This window comes from Pseudophryne corroboree, chromosome 5 (assembly GCF_028390025.1).
Source record: "Pseudophryne corroboree isolate aPseCor3 chromosome 5, aPseCor3.hap2, whole genome shotgun sequence".
NCBI lineage: Eukaryota > Metazoa > Chordata > Amphibia > Anura > Myobatrachidae > Pseudophryne > Pseudophryne corroboree.
Window position 1 is genome coordinate 595,589,103 of NC_086448.1, and position 17,041 is coordinate 595,606,143.

The window sequence follows — 17,041 nt, forward strand, 5'->3', positions numbered from 1 at the left end:
ACCTATGCGCTACATTGTATCTTCAGTGCGCAGCCTGACTGACAGCTCAGGAGCGCACAGTCAATCAGGAGAGTGCCACGACGTGGCGCTCCCTGATTGGCTGAAGGGACCCTCTTTGACAGGAGTCATGGGGGGTCCCGCCAGTCGGGGAAAGGGGTCCCATGTGCGTGGTTCGGTTTTCCATTTTTTTTTGTGCCAAGTATGTGGATTACAAAGAGGACAGAGCTACCCTGGATTGTGTGAGTATAATTTTATTCACAGGTACCCCGGGGATTCTACATGGAGAAGTGGACCGAGCCTCGTGTGAACATAGGTAAGTATGTGTGTATGTAGGTGCGCATGTATGTAATAAAGTTTTACTGTCACGGTATGTGTGTTCTGTTTTTTGTTGGGTATTTTTTTTGTAGTAGTACTACAGGTACCAGCGGGCTCGTTTCCCCCCGCATGCTGGTACTTGTGGTTCTCCAAGTACCAGCTTGCGGGGGAGGCTTGCTGGGACTTGTAGTACTGCTACAAAAAACAATATTCTTATTTTTACACTTGGCTATCAGCCCCCCATCCGCAGCCCTTGGATGGGGAGGACAGCCTCGGGCTTCACCCCTGGCCCTTGGGTGGCTGGAGGGGGGACCCCTTGATTTAAGGGGTCCCCAATCCTCCAGGGTACCCGGGCCAGGTGTGACTAGTTAGTGATTTAATGCCAGGGCCGCAGGGACCTATATAAAAGTTATACTGGGTGGTTTTTTTTGGAATCTGCACTGGACCAGATTGTGCATTACTTGACAAATATGTTATTAATGAGATAAAAGATTAGAATTTAGACCAACATAATGCTGCCAATTTTGCCTAAAAGGCTTTTAGGGCAGGGCAGGGTTGGCGGTGCTCCCGGACATTATTTCAGAAAGAACTGTAAAAGGTTGTTTTGCAAAGAAGCAAAAAGAAAGGCTGTTTGGTATGTCTCTCTGGGGCACATTTTATTGAAATTGACTGGATAATGAAATTATGAAGCCATGGATTATGTATTTAGCATTAAAACTTAACTTTTTATATGTTCTACAGACGAAAAAAATGATAAAGTAAATATATTACAATATTGTAAGAAAAAAATTAATTAATTAGCCATATGAGAAAAAACATCGCTGCATGAATCAGAAAAATAGGTTAAAACAAGTATTAAATAGCATGTGTAGAAGACGATATAATGATATGTCACTCGCTTATTTAAAAATGGGTGACAGAAAATGTGTCTATACACCCACTGGATTTTAAGCGAGTATTATTGTTAGACATTTGTCCTGTGCGAAAATAGAAATTCTTGTTATCTCTATCGGTTTATGATTAGATATACACATGTATATTTCATGTGAGAGACACAAGAAAGAACCGGCTTTTATGTCACCGGACTCCTGTTTGAGTGATCAGCTGTAATGCGTATTCTGCAATATAAGCTTGCAAATGCGTTTTGCTGATCAAAGAAAGGCATGTAACCTATTAGGCCTACAGTACCTAGTATTCCCAGAAGGTCACCCTCTCTGGTACTGACAGGGCCCAGTGCTGCTTGGCTTCCAAGATCAGACGAGATCGGGCAGGTCCAGCATGGTATGACTGTAGGAAATATGGTAAATACCTCTCAGCATAGAAAATGGCTGCCACTCTTAGCAAAATGTGGTTCCGTGATCAGGAATATTGAGTTGTTAGTGTTGCATAAAAATGTGTCAAGGCAGCACTGTGTCTCAATGCAGGCAGATAAATTGTTTTTAGGTAAACCACATAAATTGCAAGAAGCAGCTGACTTATATCACTGATAGATAGAAATATTTGTATTTAGTTGTCACAATAACACAATGCAGACAGATGCAATTATTTTAGGATAGACCACATGAGCTGCAAAACATAGTTGACTTCTATCACTGAAAGGTACCGTGTGACAATATGACAATACCCTTAAAATATACCACTAGGGCTGCAAAAGCAGCTAACTGTTCAATCATATAAACAATTTGGCATAGGATATTGCATGGGGATGCCTAGGCAGCACTATGTCTCAATGCAGACAGATACAATTGTATCACTGAAAGGTACCGTGTGACAATATGACAATACCCTTAGAATATACCACTAGGGCTGCAAAAGCAGCTAACTGTTCAAACATATAAATAATTTGGCATAGGATATTGCATGAGGATATCTAGGCAGCACTATGTCTCAATGCAGACAGATACAATTGTTATAGGTAGATCACATAAGCTGCAGGAAGCAGCTAACTTCTATCACTGAGAGATACAGGAATTTGTATCTAGTTGACGCTAACAAAATGCGGACAGATACAATTTGTTTTGAGATAGACTCCATAGGCTGCAAAAAGCAGCTGACTTCTATCACTGAAAGATACAAATATTTGTATAAAGTTGTTACAATAACAGATAGCTGGGAATACTACAGAAATGCTGACTCAAATCTCAACATGTGTTGTTTTTGAGAAATTCAATATTAGAACCAGCACATACAACGTGAGAGCAGCTGATATTCTGTTTACAAATAAATTGCATATAGATTTTAATTATATTTGAAAAAATAGTGGAAGAGATATAATAATCACAATTACTGAGAACAGAATATCTATAGATAAGCACTGCTCAAAAAGTAAAAGGGTGAAAGCTCTCCTGCAGCCGTGATACCTGAGGTCAGGAATAAATGCCTGACTGTATTGGTGGAGTTAGTGATAAGAATAATTAATTAGTGGGGTAATTAAACACTGCACCAATAAAATGACAGCTGACAATTAGATTCCCTGCATTAGATAAGTGCCATATATCTGTGCACAGTATCCAGGGGTTTACTATTTGCACTGATTGACAGCTGAAAGAACGATTACCCTGCAATGGGTGAATACCCTGTATAGATGTGAAAAAATGGGCAGGGAAACGTCAGGTAAGTAATGTTTCCGGCATTGGTGTTGCCAAGGAAACGATCCGTGCTTTATGCACAGAATAGGGGCAGCTTCTCCCTTGTGATTGCCCTGGGCACACAGGGAGAAAACTGACCCGGGAGGCTTGAATCCGCTGCAGGGAGCGGTGATATAATTGCGGCGTGTGCTGCGGCGTTTGCTGGAAGGAGTCCGCCCATCGGAGCCCCGTTGCCGAGGTCCCAGAAGTCGGGTGCCGGACCGGAAGTGACGCGCGTTTCGCTGGGAGGAGCTTGTTCACATGATCGTCTATATAAAAGTGTCCCCCGGCTGTGGCATTATCTCTCTGACTAGTGGAGCCCGGTGCTGGTGTTAAAAATACGGGGGACCCCTACGCTTTTTGTCCACCGTATTTTTGGCACCAGGCGCATGGATGTTTAAATATGGGGGATCCCCTGTCAATTTCCCCCCCATATTTTTACAACCAGGACCGGCTCAAAGAGCCCGAGGCTGGTTATGCTTAGGAGGGGGGACCCCACGCAATTTTTTTCCAGTTTTTACAGTAAACAGACCCTTTCCCATGGATAACCATGCACAGATCTCACTTATTCGTGCATGATTATCCAAACTCGCCTGGAAAAAGCAGGTCTTTTTTTTGCTGCTTTTTTAACGAATCGCAAACAAATACACCCACACTTGAGAACTCAGAGACTAACACCCAAATACGAATGAATAGTGAATAGCCGTGTTGTATGAAATAACAGCCGCCTTTGACCGATGGTCTATTCATTCGTATTTCAGAACTTTGCCATTCAAACCATTACAAATAGCCCAAACACTGCCGAGATTTGTGCTTAGTGAATTCCCGTGTTGGGACTTAGAATAAAAAACACAAATCGGTCAAACTCGGATTATTAGTAAATATAGGCCCAGGTTCCGCTTCTCTAGGCAGGCGATACCGAGAATGTACACAGACGTCAGAATAAGAGTCACCAGTGTCCTAAAAAATGCTTTTGTACCCACGGTCCACTTAAACACGGACAAGTGGAGCAGGGCAGACTAAGGACTATATGACTGTGACAGCCAACTGGGTAGATGTATTGCCTCCCGCAGCAACAACAGTGGTGGCACCAGTAGCAGCATCTCGCAAACGCCAACTTATTCTATGAATTGCAAACTCAAAGCAGACATGTGCATCAACATACATTCCAGTCCAGTCCCGCGTTTTCCAAAATATGTTTAATAGTTTATGTTATCCCAGAGCCATGCCATAAACTGGGATTTTGACAGCAATCACAAGAATTATAAAATCTTATATATGTTATATTATAGATATATAAAAAATTGTAATCTGGTTTTCCTACAAACTATTTAACTATTTATCTGTTGTCATTCTGTTTTAATATTATTTTTTTAACCTTCCTTTTCCTTTATATGTGATATCACTTATGGACCCCTCTGCCGAGCTCAATACGATTTGGGCAGAACTCACTGCCTATTCAGAGAAAGAGCAATGATTCCAGCTGCCAATCAAGAACACACCCCTCCATTGGTTGGTTATGAGCCGGCACGGACAAGGTTAAAGCCTGCAGGGACCCACAGCACAATAGGGAGTGATCAAGCCCGGTGGACGGGTGAAACGCGTCTTCCTTTTAACTTCTGTGTCACTTCCAGCTGTCCAGAACCATGGACGTCTCTCCTCCTCTGCCTACGCCTTGTGCATGTGCCCATCAGCCCAGCAGCACTTTCCGTTCGTCCCACTGATCGAGCGCGGCTGCAGCATCTTCTGACAGACATCTCCTGAATACAGTGTGACTCCTGGCGGCTCAGAGCCACGGACATCTCCCCTCATCAGTCAGTGCTCCACGTACACGCCGGTCATCTCAGCGGCACCTCCACTCGCGTCACGGACTGATTCTAAGTGCAACCTGTCAGACGGACATCCCGCCTGACTTCTACATACCAATACGGTAATACTGTTTTTTTCAGTGAAACCCATCATCAATGCTTTTTCAGCACCAATATTAGTATGACATTGACAGTGGAATTTCATTATTGCCGCATATGCTGACGTCATTATTTACTCCCTGGCACGAGATCTTAGTATATATTGTGATTATAGCTTTCTTATTAATTACCTATTCTGACCTCTCGACTGTTATTGAATTTATTATCTTTATGTACTAGCTGCCTTTAGGGACACTACATGTGCTTTAGATACAGTGTTTCCCCTTCCCTCTCCTCTTACTGCTCAACAATTGATACCTTCTAGACACTATTTGAATTTATTGTATCTTGATCAGGAATGGCATTGCTACAAAGATCAGCTTGACTCTGTGACTTAAGGGGGTACACACGGAGAGATCCGTGCTTAAAATCTAAGCAATCTTGCTAGATTGCTTAGATTTTAAGCACGGATCTGCCGTGTGTATGCCCTCCAGCGATAGCGATGCGCGGCCCCGCGCATCGCTATCGCCGATGCTAGATTGAGCTGCATGCAGGCTCAATCTAGCGGGTCGCTCACTTCACCGTTGTGTGAAGTGAGCGGCACCCCCGTCGGCTTTCCCCCTCGCGAGAGATGTGTGCTGAGCGGTCTGTGTTAAGATCGCTCAGCACACATCTCTCCCGTGAGTACCCCCCTTTAGATACAATGTTTCCCTTTCCTTTTCACTGCTCAACAAAATTTATACTCTGACACATGTGAATTTATTATATCTTGATCTAGAAACAGCGTTGTTACAAAGATCAGTTTGATTTGGTATATACAATTGATTCAGCTCATCTATTTAGGATCAGCACTGCCTTCTGATTTCACTTTCCTCCCACCAGTGATAGATAGTTTTATTTATTCCTGTTTACAGTTTATAGGATCATTGCTATTGTGTATTCATTTTTTTTTTCAAATCTTTTTCTACCTACATCTGTTTTCATGGACTCTCACCATTGATTCAGGGGTTTACCCCTGTCTAACTTTGGCAACAGATCCATTCTAGTTCTCACATTGGCCTAATACTGTTATTATTCATTCTATAATATTTGTGAACTCTCATCAGTGATTCCAAAGCTTCAGAGCGCCACCTATATTCTCTCTACAATCATACCACACTGGAAACGCCCAAATGCGTCCGATCTTGGAAGCTAATCAGTGTTGAGCTGGGTCAGTACTCAAGTGGGAGACCGCTGAGGAAGACTCAGTTTAGTAGAGTCTAAATCGGATCCACATGTTTAGTGTCTAACACTGACAGCAGATTCACCCTGTTATCTTTCTTCATTCTTTACTCTGGCTATTTATAGCTACTCAAGCAATATATCTAACACCAACAGCCGGTTCACCCTGCTATCTTTACCCTATTCTTTTGCTATTTATGGCTATCTAATTAATATATTCAGCCCATAATCACAATTATCTCGTAGATCATTGGTTCATTACAACTTTGCACAGATGCAGGAGAGAGACCCATCCGTGAATTATTGTACCTTATCTAGGCAAATTCCTAAACATTTTTTGATCCAATCCCAGACAGCCGGAAAGTGTTACCCAATATTTGTATTAATTTCATTGTTACCTCATTCATCTAACTACTGAGTATTTTATGTGATAACAATAAAAATTGATTTTATGATAAATTTATCTTGAACATTCTTATACTGTATTAAGTCAAGAGTGCACCCACAAAAGAGTATTATTCTCTCCTGTACATTGTTTTCTGTCTCAATACTGACTCAGGGTGCACCACCAAATTGAATATGGATTAGAAACCATGGCATTCTTCAGTCCTATCATTATATTTTGGTAATTCTAAATATCATATCCTAAATTTTGAATATTTCCTGTGCGGTATCCCCCAAATATAAGCCTATACATCTGCCTACGATATAGGCAAAGGAGGGGGAATGCACCTGACTCAAGCGCAGTGGAGAATGATTTCCATGTTGTGCAAGGTTCTCCAACCCTTTGAACTTGCCACACGTGAAGTCAGTTCAGACACTGCCAGCCTAAGTCAGGTCATTCCCCTCATCAGGCTTTTGCAGAAACAGCTGGAGAGATTGAAGGAAGAGCTAAAATGGAGCGATTCCGCTAGGCATGTGGTACTTTTGGATGGAGCCCTTCATTTGCTTAACCAGGATTCACGGGTGGTCAATCTGTTGAAATCAAAGCACTACATTTTGGCCACCGTGCTCAATCCTAGGTTTAAAGCCTACATTGTATCTCTCTTTCTGGCAGACACAAGTCTGCAGATGTTCAAAGACCTGCTGGTGAGACAACTGTCAAGTCAAGCAGAACGTGACCCGCCAACAGCTCCTCCTTCATTTTCAACCGCCACTGGAGCTGCCAGGAAAAGGATAACATTTCCAAAACCACCCGCTGGCGGTGATACAGGGCAGTCAGGAGCAAGGGCTGACATCTGGGGGGTAATTCCAAGTTGATCGCAGCAGGAAATTTTTTTGCAGTTGGGCAAAACCATGTGCACTGCAGGGGGGCAGATATAACATTTGCAGAAAGAGTTAGATTTGGGTGGGTTATTTTGTTTCTATGCAGGGTAAATACTGACTGCTTTATTTTTACACTGCAATTTAGACTGCAGATTGAACACACCACACCCAAATCTATCTCTCTCTGCACATGTTATATCTGTCCCCCCCTGCAGTGCACATGGTTTTGCCCAATTGCTGACAAATTTGAAGCTGCGATCAACTCAGAATTACCCCCCTGGTCCGGACTTGTCGTGTTGTCTACTGTCACTGCATATGATTCTGTCACCATTGAAAGAATGGTGGAGGATTATATGAGTGACAGCATCAAAGTAGGCATGTCAGACAGTCCGTACATATACTGGCAGGAAAAAGAAGCAATTTGGAGGCCCTTGCACAAACTGGTTTTATTTTAACTAAGTTGCCCCCCCTCCGGTGTGTACTCCGAAAGAGTGTTTAGTGCAGCCAGTCAACTTGTTAGCGATCAGTGTAGGAGGTTACTTCCAGAAAATGTGGAGAAGATGATGTTCATCAAAATTAATTATAATAAATTCCTCTGTGGAGACATTTACCAGCAATTGCCTCCAGAAAGTACACAGGGACCTGTGATGGTGGATTTCAGTGGGTACGAATTAATTCTATGTGAGGAGGATGTACAAAGTGAAGGGGGTGAGGAATCAGGGGATGAGTATGAGGTGGACATCTTGCCTCTGTAGAGCCAGTTTATGCAAGGAGAGATTGATTGCTTCTTTTTTGGTGGGGGCCCAAACCAACCAGTCATTTCAGCAACAGTTGTGTGGCAGACCCTGTCGCTGAAATTATTGGTTTGTTAAAGTGTGCATGTCCTGTTAATACAACATAAGGGTGGGTGGGAGGACCCAAGGACAATTCCATCTTGCACCTCTTTTTTTATTTATCGTTGCATCATGTGCTGTTTGGGGACTATTTTTTTAAGTGCCATCCTGTCTGAGACTGCAGTGCCACTCCTAGATGGGCCAGGTGTTTGTGCCGCCCACTTGGGTCACTTAGCTTAGTCATCCAGCGACCTCGGTACAAATTTTAGGACTAAAAATAATATGTGAGGTCTGAGGTGTTCAGAATAGACTGGAAATGAGTGGAAATTATGGTTATTGAGGTTAATAATACTATAGGATCAAAATTACCCCCAAATTCTATGATTTAAGCTGTTTTTGAGGGTTTTTTGAAAGAAAAAAAAAACCACCAGAATCCAAAACGCATCCGATTCCGACAAAAATTTGAAAGGGTGGTTTTGCCAAAATGCGTCCGAATCCAAAACACGACCATGCAACCGAATCCAAAACCAAAACACAAAACCCGAAAAATGCCCACTGCACATCTCTACTTTTAACCCACAGTTTGGTTCAAACTCAGTGGAACACAGGACTGATAGATTCATGTGCACAAAGCACACATGGGTAAAGTGCAGGAAACAGTACAAACAATAGATTGTTTTTATCAGTTTTTTTAACTTGCAGCTTTGTTCAAACTGCTTGGATGACAGGGCTTATAGATGCACCTGGATCAAGTGCACCAAACAGTACAAACAATAGATCTATATATATTTATATATATATATATATATATATACATATATATTTACTAAGCTAAAGTGCATCAAACAGTACAATTTAAAGCAGAGTACAGCGCAACATACAACAGTATGCCCTTATACACAATAACTATAAAGAGCAGAGCCACTTGTGAGTCCAAATTCTCATCACAGCCAATACAGCAGAGTATACCACAGCATTCAGCAGCATGCGGTGTTTCCCCTATACACAATAACTTTTAAGCACAGCATCTTGTGGACACAGCACAGCCAATACAGTAGAGTATAGTGCAGCATTCAACAGTGTGCAGTGTGCCCCCTATACATACTCAGTTTTATGCACTGCCACTTGTGAACACAGCACAGCCAATACAGCAGAGTATAGCACAGCATTAAGCAGCATACAGTGTGTTTCCTATACACAGTGACTTTATATACAGCACAGCCACTTGTGAGTCTGGTTTCTTAGCACAGCCAATACAGCAGAGTATAGTACAGCATTTATCAGTGTGCCCCTATACATAGTCAGTTTTACGCACTGCCACTTGTGGACAGAGCACAGATGTTAAAAGCCTTAAAAGGCTTTTCCTATCAACTTTTTTTTATGGCTTATTTTGTTTATTTGATTGCTTTTTTCAGAACCTTTATTAATAATATATTGCCTCATTTCTACTTATTGTTTTTTTCAGAAACAGGTTGAGCTTTTGTGTTGCTCAATTTTTATACAGCATTATAATATATTTTTCTAAAATTTGTGAATTTTTGTATGCCATAGTGTGTAACTGCTGACTTTTTATATACTGCAAATGACAATATCCAGAAAGTTAACAGAGGTATTACCTACAGTGTAAGGTAAGTTAAAATTGAGATAATTGGAACTGAGAATTCAACAAAAATTGTCCAGTTCTGTTTTAGTTTACCTCCAGACAAATAATATATAATTAATATATATATTCCATATGCATTGTTATTTGAAAAATGGTAATTTCCTCAATTAGCCATGAATACATTTGCGAAACTGGGCTGAACTTCATGCCCATAGCTGTACCTAGTTTTTGTAAATAAAACTTTTCTTTGAAAAAGAATAATCATTCAAGATAAAATAAACTTCATTAAGAAATGTTCTTATGTCATCTGTCATATCTGACACAGAGAAAATTAGATAATGCTTCTAAGTTGTATACTTGTTATTATTATTAGTAGTAGTATTGTTAGTATTATTAGTATTAATGGCATACAATGCTGTGACATAATCCATAACCAAATATATACCTGTTTTGTCTCCCCATGTGAAGTTTCTAATTTACTGAGTGTATCTATCGTGTCTCTAAGGCCAGATTTTTTTTTAACTATCAAAGGCTGTAGAGAGTACAGTAGTCAATATAAATGAACTGATTGGTGATGAGAGTCTGTCCACATTACAACTGAGTAGTTTGGGTGGTTTTTAATAGTGTTATGCCCTTGGCCAGTACACATATCATTAGTGTTCTGAGGATTTTAATGTTAAGAAAATCATATTCTGATTTTTGCAATAGTCCTCTTGGTCAAATATTTGTCAAGAAACTTTTCTATAAAAAAAACTATTAGTGGGCTCTGCTTTTATTTTTATGTCATTGTTTTGTTCAGTATCAGTATATTTTTTACCTGAATATTTCTTTTTATAATTCTCTCTATTCAGAATAATGTCTACTCCAGTTTTAATAACAATTGAGTCCAAATGTTGCAGATTTTATATAGCCTCCTTTTCTTACTAAAATAGAAGTAGTAGTCTTCTTACCTAAAACATTTTCTAGATCATCTAGAACAAGCTTAGTAAAAATCTCAATGATGTTTCCCTTAAAATGAGATAACCTTTTAAAACCTTCCACTGCTACAGATTTGTCCTTATACACCTAGCATCCATAAGGCAAAAGATGCCTGGTATATCAAATCTGCTCTGAGAGGTGCATCTTACCATCTTTTTCTTTATATTGTGTATCTTATTAACATTCAAAAAACAGCAAAACACCACTCAAAGGATACTAGGGATGCTGGACTGTGACTTTACACATTAATTAGTTGAAAACATTTGCAAATCCACAGATAAAGCACAACAGAATTCGAGAAAAATAAGTTGCTGATGAATTGTATACAGATCCAGAGTCACACACAAATACTGTATACAAATGTTGCATATCAAATTGATCAGTGAAATCTAGCAATGTTTTTTCTCTCCCAGTTGTGTTACTTACAGTATGCAAATAAGATTCCTATTTTCAGTCAAATAAGAAAATGTGATTATGGAATGGTCCTTTATTAATTGATTTAGGACATAACATACACAAATAGAAAAACAAATGTTAATAAATACTGGAATTTCCTTCTGAAGTGCCCTGTATTCAAATACCCTCTACCTAGCCCACCATGTTTCACCTGGAAAAGGACTCCAAATTTTGAAAATAAATTGCTGAAAAGTGCTCTCTATTGTAAAAGTGGTATTTTCATAAGAACAAAGGGCTATCACAGGAATGGGAGATGTATAGTCTGCAGAACTATCAGTTCTATTGAATCAAAATATACCCACTATACTCATAATAACAAGTAGAGATGAGCGGATTTGGTTCCCCGGGAACCGAATTCCCCCAACTTTGCAATCTGAACCGGGATCCGAGCCCAGCTCGCTTTTCCCGCCTGCCTTGGTTACATCATTAAGGAAAAATATCATCATCCCACTGTTGGATTCTCGCAGGTTTTACATTCTGTAAAAGACCCCGTACATTGGCGCCATCTTCACTCCAGCATCAGAGAGTGTACTGGATGGACGTGTCCATCTCAGAACTGCGTGGCATGGTGTGTGGTGGGTGGGGGTTCACTGTGTGCTGTATCTAAAAAAGGGGTGCTCTCCTTCTGCTGTATCTGAAAAATGGGTGCTCTCTCTGTCAGCTGAATCTGAAAAAGGGGTGCTCTCTCTGTCAGCTGTATTAGAAAAAATGGTGCTCTCTGCGGTATCTGAAAAAGCAATGCTCTCCATGGTATCTGAAAAAGATGTGCTTTCTCTGTCAGTGGTATCTGAAAAAGGGGTGCTCTCTCTTACAGCAGTATCTGAAAATGGGTGCTCTCTCTGTCAGCGGTATCTGAAAAATGGGTGCTCTCTCTGTCAGCTGTATCTGAAAAAGGGATGCTCTCTGTCTGCTGTATTTGAAAAAGGGCACTCTCTGTCTGCAGTATCTGAAAGAGTAGTGCTCTCTATCTGTTGTATTTGAAAAAGGGGTGATCTGTACATCCATCCAAGGGCTCTGTTCCAGTGTTAAATTTAAAAAACAAAATCTAAAAACAAAAAAGCTTAAAATAAAAATTATAAAAAATATTTTTTTTTGTTTGTGCTGTACCCCAGAGTACTATACAATTTTTATTTTATTTTCATAAGTACTATGACACTGCTGGTCAGACCTCAGTATATTATTCCCTACTCATACACATATAATGCAATTCTGTCTGAGAAGTCAACTGCAGTGTGTAATTATTATATACATTTCTTACTCATTTGTGGAACTCTGTCAGTAAATTCAAACATAGTGTGTAATTAGTGTATATATTTCTGACTCATTTGTGCAACGCTGTCAGTGAAGTCAGCTGCAGTGTGTAATTATTATGTATGACAAACAATTGGCAAGTCAAGATCTCCACCTTAATTTTCTCTGGCAACTGCGGCTGCAATTAAATAACTAAACTTTCCAAAGAGACCCACTGGCGGTGATGAACATCAGTCAGGAAAGCCTTTTGACATCTGATCCAGAATGTAGGAGCTGCCTACAATCTCTGACATGTCTACAATCACTGCATATGATGCTGTCACCATTGAAAGAATGGTTGGCAATAATTTCAGTGGCAGCATCCAAATAGACAGTCTGGCAGGAAAAAAAGGCCCTTGCACAAACTAGCTTTGTTTTATCTAAGTTGCCCACCCTCCAGTGTGTACTCAGAAAGAGTTTTTAGCCCAGCCGTGCACCTTGTCAGTGAATGATGTAGGAGATTACATCCTTGTAATATGGAAAGGATGATGTTCATCAAAATGAATTACAAAGGAAGACTTTTATCAACAATTACCTCCAAAAAGTACAGAGGGATCTGGGATGGTGGATTCCAGTGGGGACTAATTAATAGTATGTGAAGATGAGGATGTAGACAGTTACACTGATGGAGGTGAGGAATCAGATTAAGATAATGACAACTACGACATCGTGGCTGTACACTAAAGCCAGTTTGTGCACTGTCCATTGCCAGCTTGTTTTGTGGGGGCCCAAACAAACCAATCATTTCAGCCACAACTTAAGTGACAGTCCCTGTCACTGAAATGTTTGGTTTGTTAAACTATGCATGTCCTATTTAATATACAACATAAGGGTGGATGGGAAGGCCCAAGGACAATTTCCATCTTGCACCTTATTTCTTTGCATTATGTGCTCTTTGGAGCATTTTTTGGGCATAGTTTATAAAATTGTCATCATCTCTGCCACTGCCATGCCACTGCCCGGTGTTTGTGCCACCCACTTCTGTCACTTAGCTTTGTCATCCAGCTACCTTGTTGCAACCTTTTGACCTAAACTGGATAATAAAAATATTGTGAGCTGTGATGTGTTCAAAATAGACTGCAAATGAGTGTAAATAAAAGTTTTTGAGGTTAATAATACTGTAGGAACAAAAACACACCCCAATTCTGTGATTTTAGCTGTTTTTATGATTTCTTTAAAAAAAATTAGAACCAAGACCAAAGCACACAAGAGTGGTTTTGGCAAAACCAATCCAAAATCAAAACACGGGAAAAAAAACATAACCAAAGACCAAAAAATGGGCAGGCGCACATTTGTAAAAACAAGCAATATAAGATTATAGATTTTATTACATGCCAGACCAAAAATGTAATTTATTTTATTTAAAGTCAATATGAACTTTACTATATACAGAAGTGTCAACTTACATATAGCCTACCTGTACGTTAAGCAATGCTTCTAATAACGCCATGCTGTGGCATGACTCGGTAGCACTGGGTGCTTTTACCTGCAACTTTTTCTATTAAAATGCCTCTTATTTGCAAAATGATGCAAAATGAAGCCTCAGAGAATGCCTCATATCATTTTAATCAGCAGAGTCTGTTTGTGCATCCTATTTGCACAGTAATGCGAATAAGATGCAATTTTGTCAAAAAAGACACCCAACACTAACGGAGTTGCACAGGACCTGTCAGCTCACTCATGCCAGGCATACTGAGGCAAGATGTATAGTATGAAGACACATCTGTAAGGTGTACATTAATGGCCCATAAGATGAGAGCACACTAGAAACATCACAATATGTCTCACTACACATGCCCTTTATAAAAACTTAAGAGTAACTGTCAGCTGTATAACCAATGGATTAAGGAGGTTTACGGGGATCCAAAGCATTAAAAATAATTGGAAATACAGAAATGAGGAGAAGGGGTTAGCCAGAGCCAAAATGTCATGGATCTTTAAATTAACAACTTATTATATATATATATATATATATATATATATATATATAAACAATCCATAGCAGCCGGCACTCCACAGCAAATAGGACAACTTCTCTCCGTGCCAGATGAAAACAGCAACATAAATTCCAAGACTAACGGCACTGGAGACTGTCAGCAAATACATGTATTTTGTAACAGTAAACAATATGAAATATCTGACTCTCTTTCATTGAATATGCATTTTAATGAGAATTTTATTTTACAAAATGTTATTTCATTTTCAATTGACTTGCATTTTTGGTTTTGTGGTCCTTTAATTTTTTACTTCCATTTGGAAGTTAAGTAGATAGAAGTATCATCTATTTTTTAGTTTGTGTAGTTACAGAGTTACAATGGTTTTATTTTGCTTTTTGAGATTTTCCTTTCTATGGGGGTCATTCCGAGTTAATCGCTAGCTGCTGTTGTTCGCAGCGCAGTGATCAGGCTAAAAATCGGCATTTCTGCGCATGCGTATGCACCGCAATGCGCAGGCACGTCATACAGGTACAATGAGCACTGTAGGTTTGCACAGAGTGTAAGAACATTCCAGTCGCACGGCCGAACGCAGGAAGATTGACATGAAGTGGGCGTTTCTGGGTGTCAACTGACCGTTTTCAGGGAGTGCTTAGAAAAACGCATGCATGGCAGAAAAAATGCAGATGTGGCTGGGCGTTCACTGGGCGGGTGTGTGACATCAAAAGCCGTCTCTCCATTGTTAGAATCAATGCACACGGAGAGCAACTACAGGGCTTGTCTTGTTTTGCACAAAATTATTTTGCAGGCGCTCTGCTGCACAAGCATTCACACTTCTGCAAATAGAAAATACACTTCCTAGTGGGCGGCGAGAATGCGTTTGCACGGCTGCTAAAAACTGCTAGCGAGCGATCAACTCGGAATGACCCCCTATGTGTGCACCTGTCTGCGAAAGCATCACTGTATTTGCTTTATGCTTGTAAATGCAAGGGACAAAACCTAATACAATGACATCTGTTAAAGTTTATGGTGTTCATCATTAAAAGGGAAAAGTAAAGAGACTACTAACACACTGAAAATATAGTGTAGATTACCAAAACATGTACCTCACAAAACTCAACATTCTCTAACATTTACAATTATATTTATCAGGTCAAATATTTTTATAGCTAATTTTTAGAGGTAATTTAATGAGTAATATATGCCTTTTCATGGATATTTCTACAGTTTATGTGCAGCAGGAGCGGTTCTAGGCACAGTCAAGCAGGGCGGGTGCCCAGGGCGCTGAAGCCTGTGGGTGCATCCGCAGTTACCCCGCAGGTGCCTGCCTCCCACCCGCAGCCCACATCCCACTCCCTGGCTGCAGCAGGTGCCGTGGGCAGTGGGCTGTGTGGAAGCCCGCTGCAGCCGGTGCCACTGTCAGACACTAAAGGTCATAACTGACCCCTAGTGTCTGTGCGACGCTGCTATGGGAGAGACATCATGACGTCTCTCCCATAGAGAGGAGTTGGCAGCCAGAGACAGAGGGCAGTGTAGCAGCAGTTGTGAGCAGGAGAGGGGCTGGTAAGTATTGTGTGTGTTTTTTTTGTGCATTTGTAAGCAGTGCTACTGGGTGCACAACTACAGGGTGCAAAGCTAAAGGAGGCACAACTACTGGGGGCAAATCTACTGGGGGCACAGCTACTGGGGGCACAACTACTGAGGGCAAATCTACTGGGGGCACAGCTACTGGGGGCACAACTACTGAGGGCAAATCTACTGGGGACACACCTACAGGGGGCACACCTACAGGGAGCACAGCTACAGGGGGCACAACTACTGGGGGGAAATCTACTGGGGGCACAGCTACTGGGGGCACATCTACTGGGGCAAATCTACTGGAGCAAATCTACTTTTGGCACAGCTACTGGGGGGCACAACTACTGGGGGCAAATCTACTGGGGGCACAGCTACTGGGTGCACAACTACAGGGTGCACAGCTAAAGGAGGCACAACTACTGGGGGCAAATCTACTGGGGGCACAGCTACTGGGGGCACAACTACTGAGGGCAAATCTACTGGGGGCACAGCTACTGGGGGCACAACTACTGAGGGCAAATCTACTGGGGACACACCTACAGGGGGCACACCTACAGGGAGCACAGCTACAGGGGCACACCTACTGGGGGGAAATCTACTGGAGCAAATCTACTTTTGGCACAGCTACTGGGGGGCACAACTACTGGGGGCAAATCTACTGGGGCAAATCTACTGGGGGCACAACTACTGGGGGCACAGCTACAGTGGGCACAACTACAGGGGGCACAGCCACAGGGGGCACAACTACTTGGGGGCACAGCTAATGGGGACACAACTACTGGGAGCATAAGTACTGGGGCCATATCTACTGGGGCAGAGCTACTGGGGCACAACTACTGGGGGCACAACTACTGGGGTCATAACTACTGGAGCAAATCTACTGGGGCACAGCTACACGGGGCACAATTAAATGGGCCATAACTGTGGCCACACCCTTTCCATTTGAAGCCACGCCCCTATATTTGTAGGCGCTTCGTCGGTGTGCACCAACTCTGTTTTACCTGTTTGTGTGTGTGTGGGGCGCCAAAGGAAT

At 41.4% G+C, this 17,041-nt stretch overlaps 2 pseudogenes; one reads left to right on the forward strand and one right to left on the reverse strand.

Moving 5' to 3' along the window:
* Positions 1–1,491: 1,491 nt before the first annotated feature.
* Positions 1,492–1,610, reverse strand: LOC134930778 (5S ribosomal RNA; annotated as a pseudogene).
* Positions 1,611–5,989: 4,379 nt separating this feature from the next.
* LOC134930616 (5S ribosomal RNA) lies at positions 5,990–6,108 on the forward strand (annotated as a pseudogene).
* Positions 6,109–17,041: the final 10,933 nt, after the last annotated feature.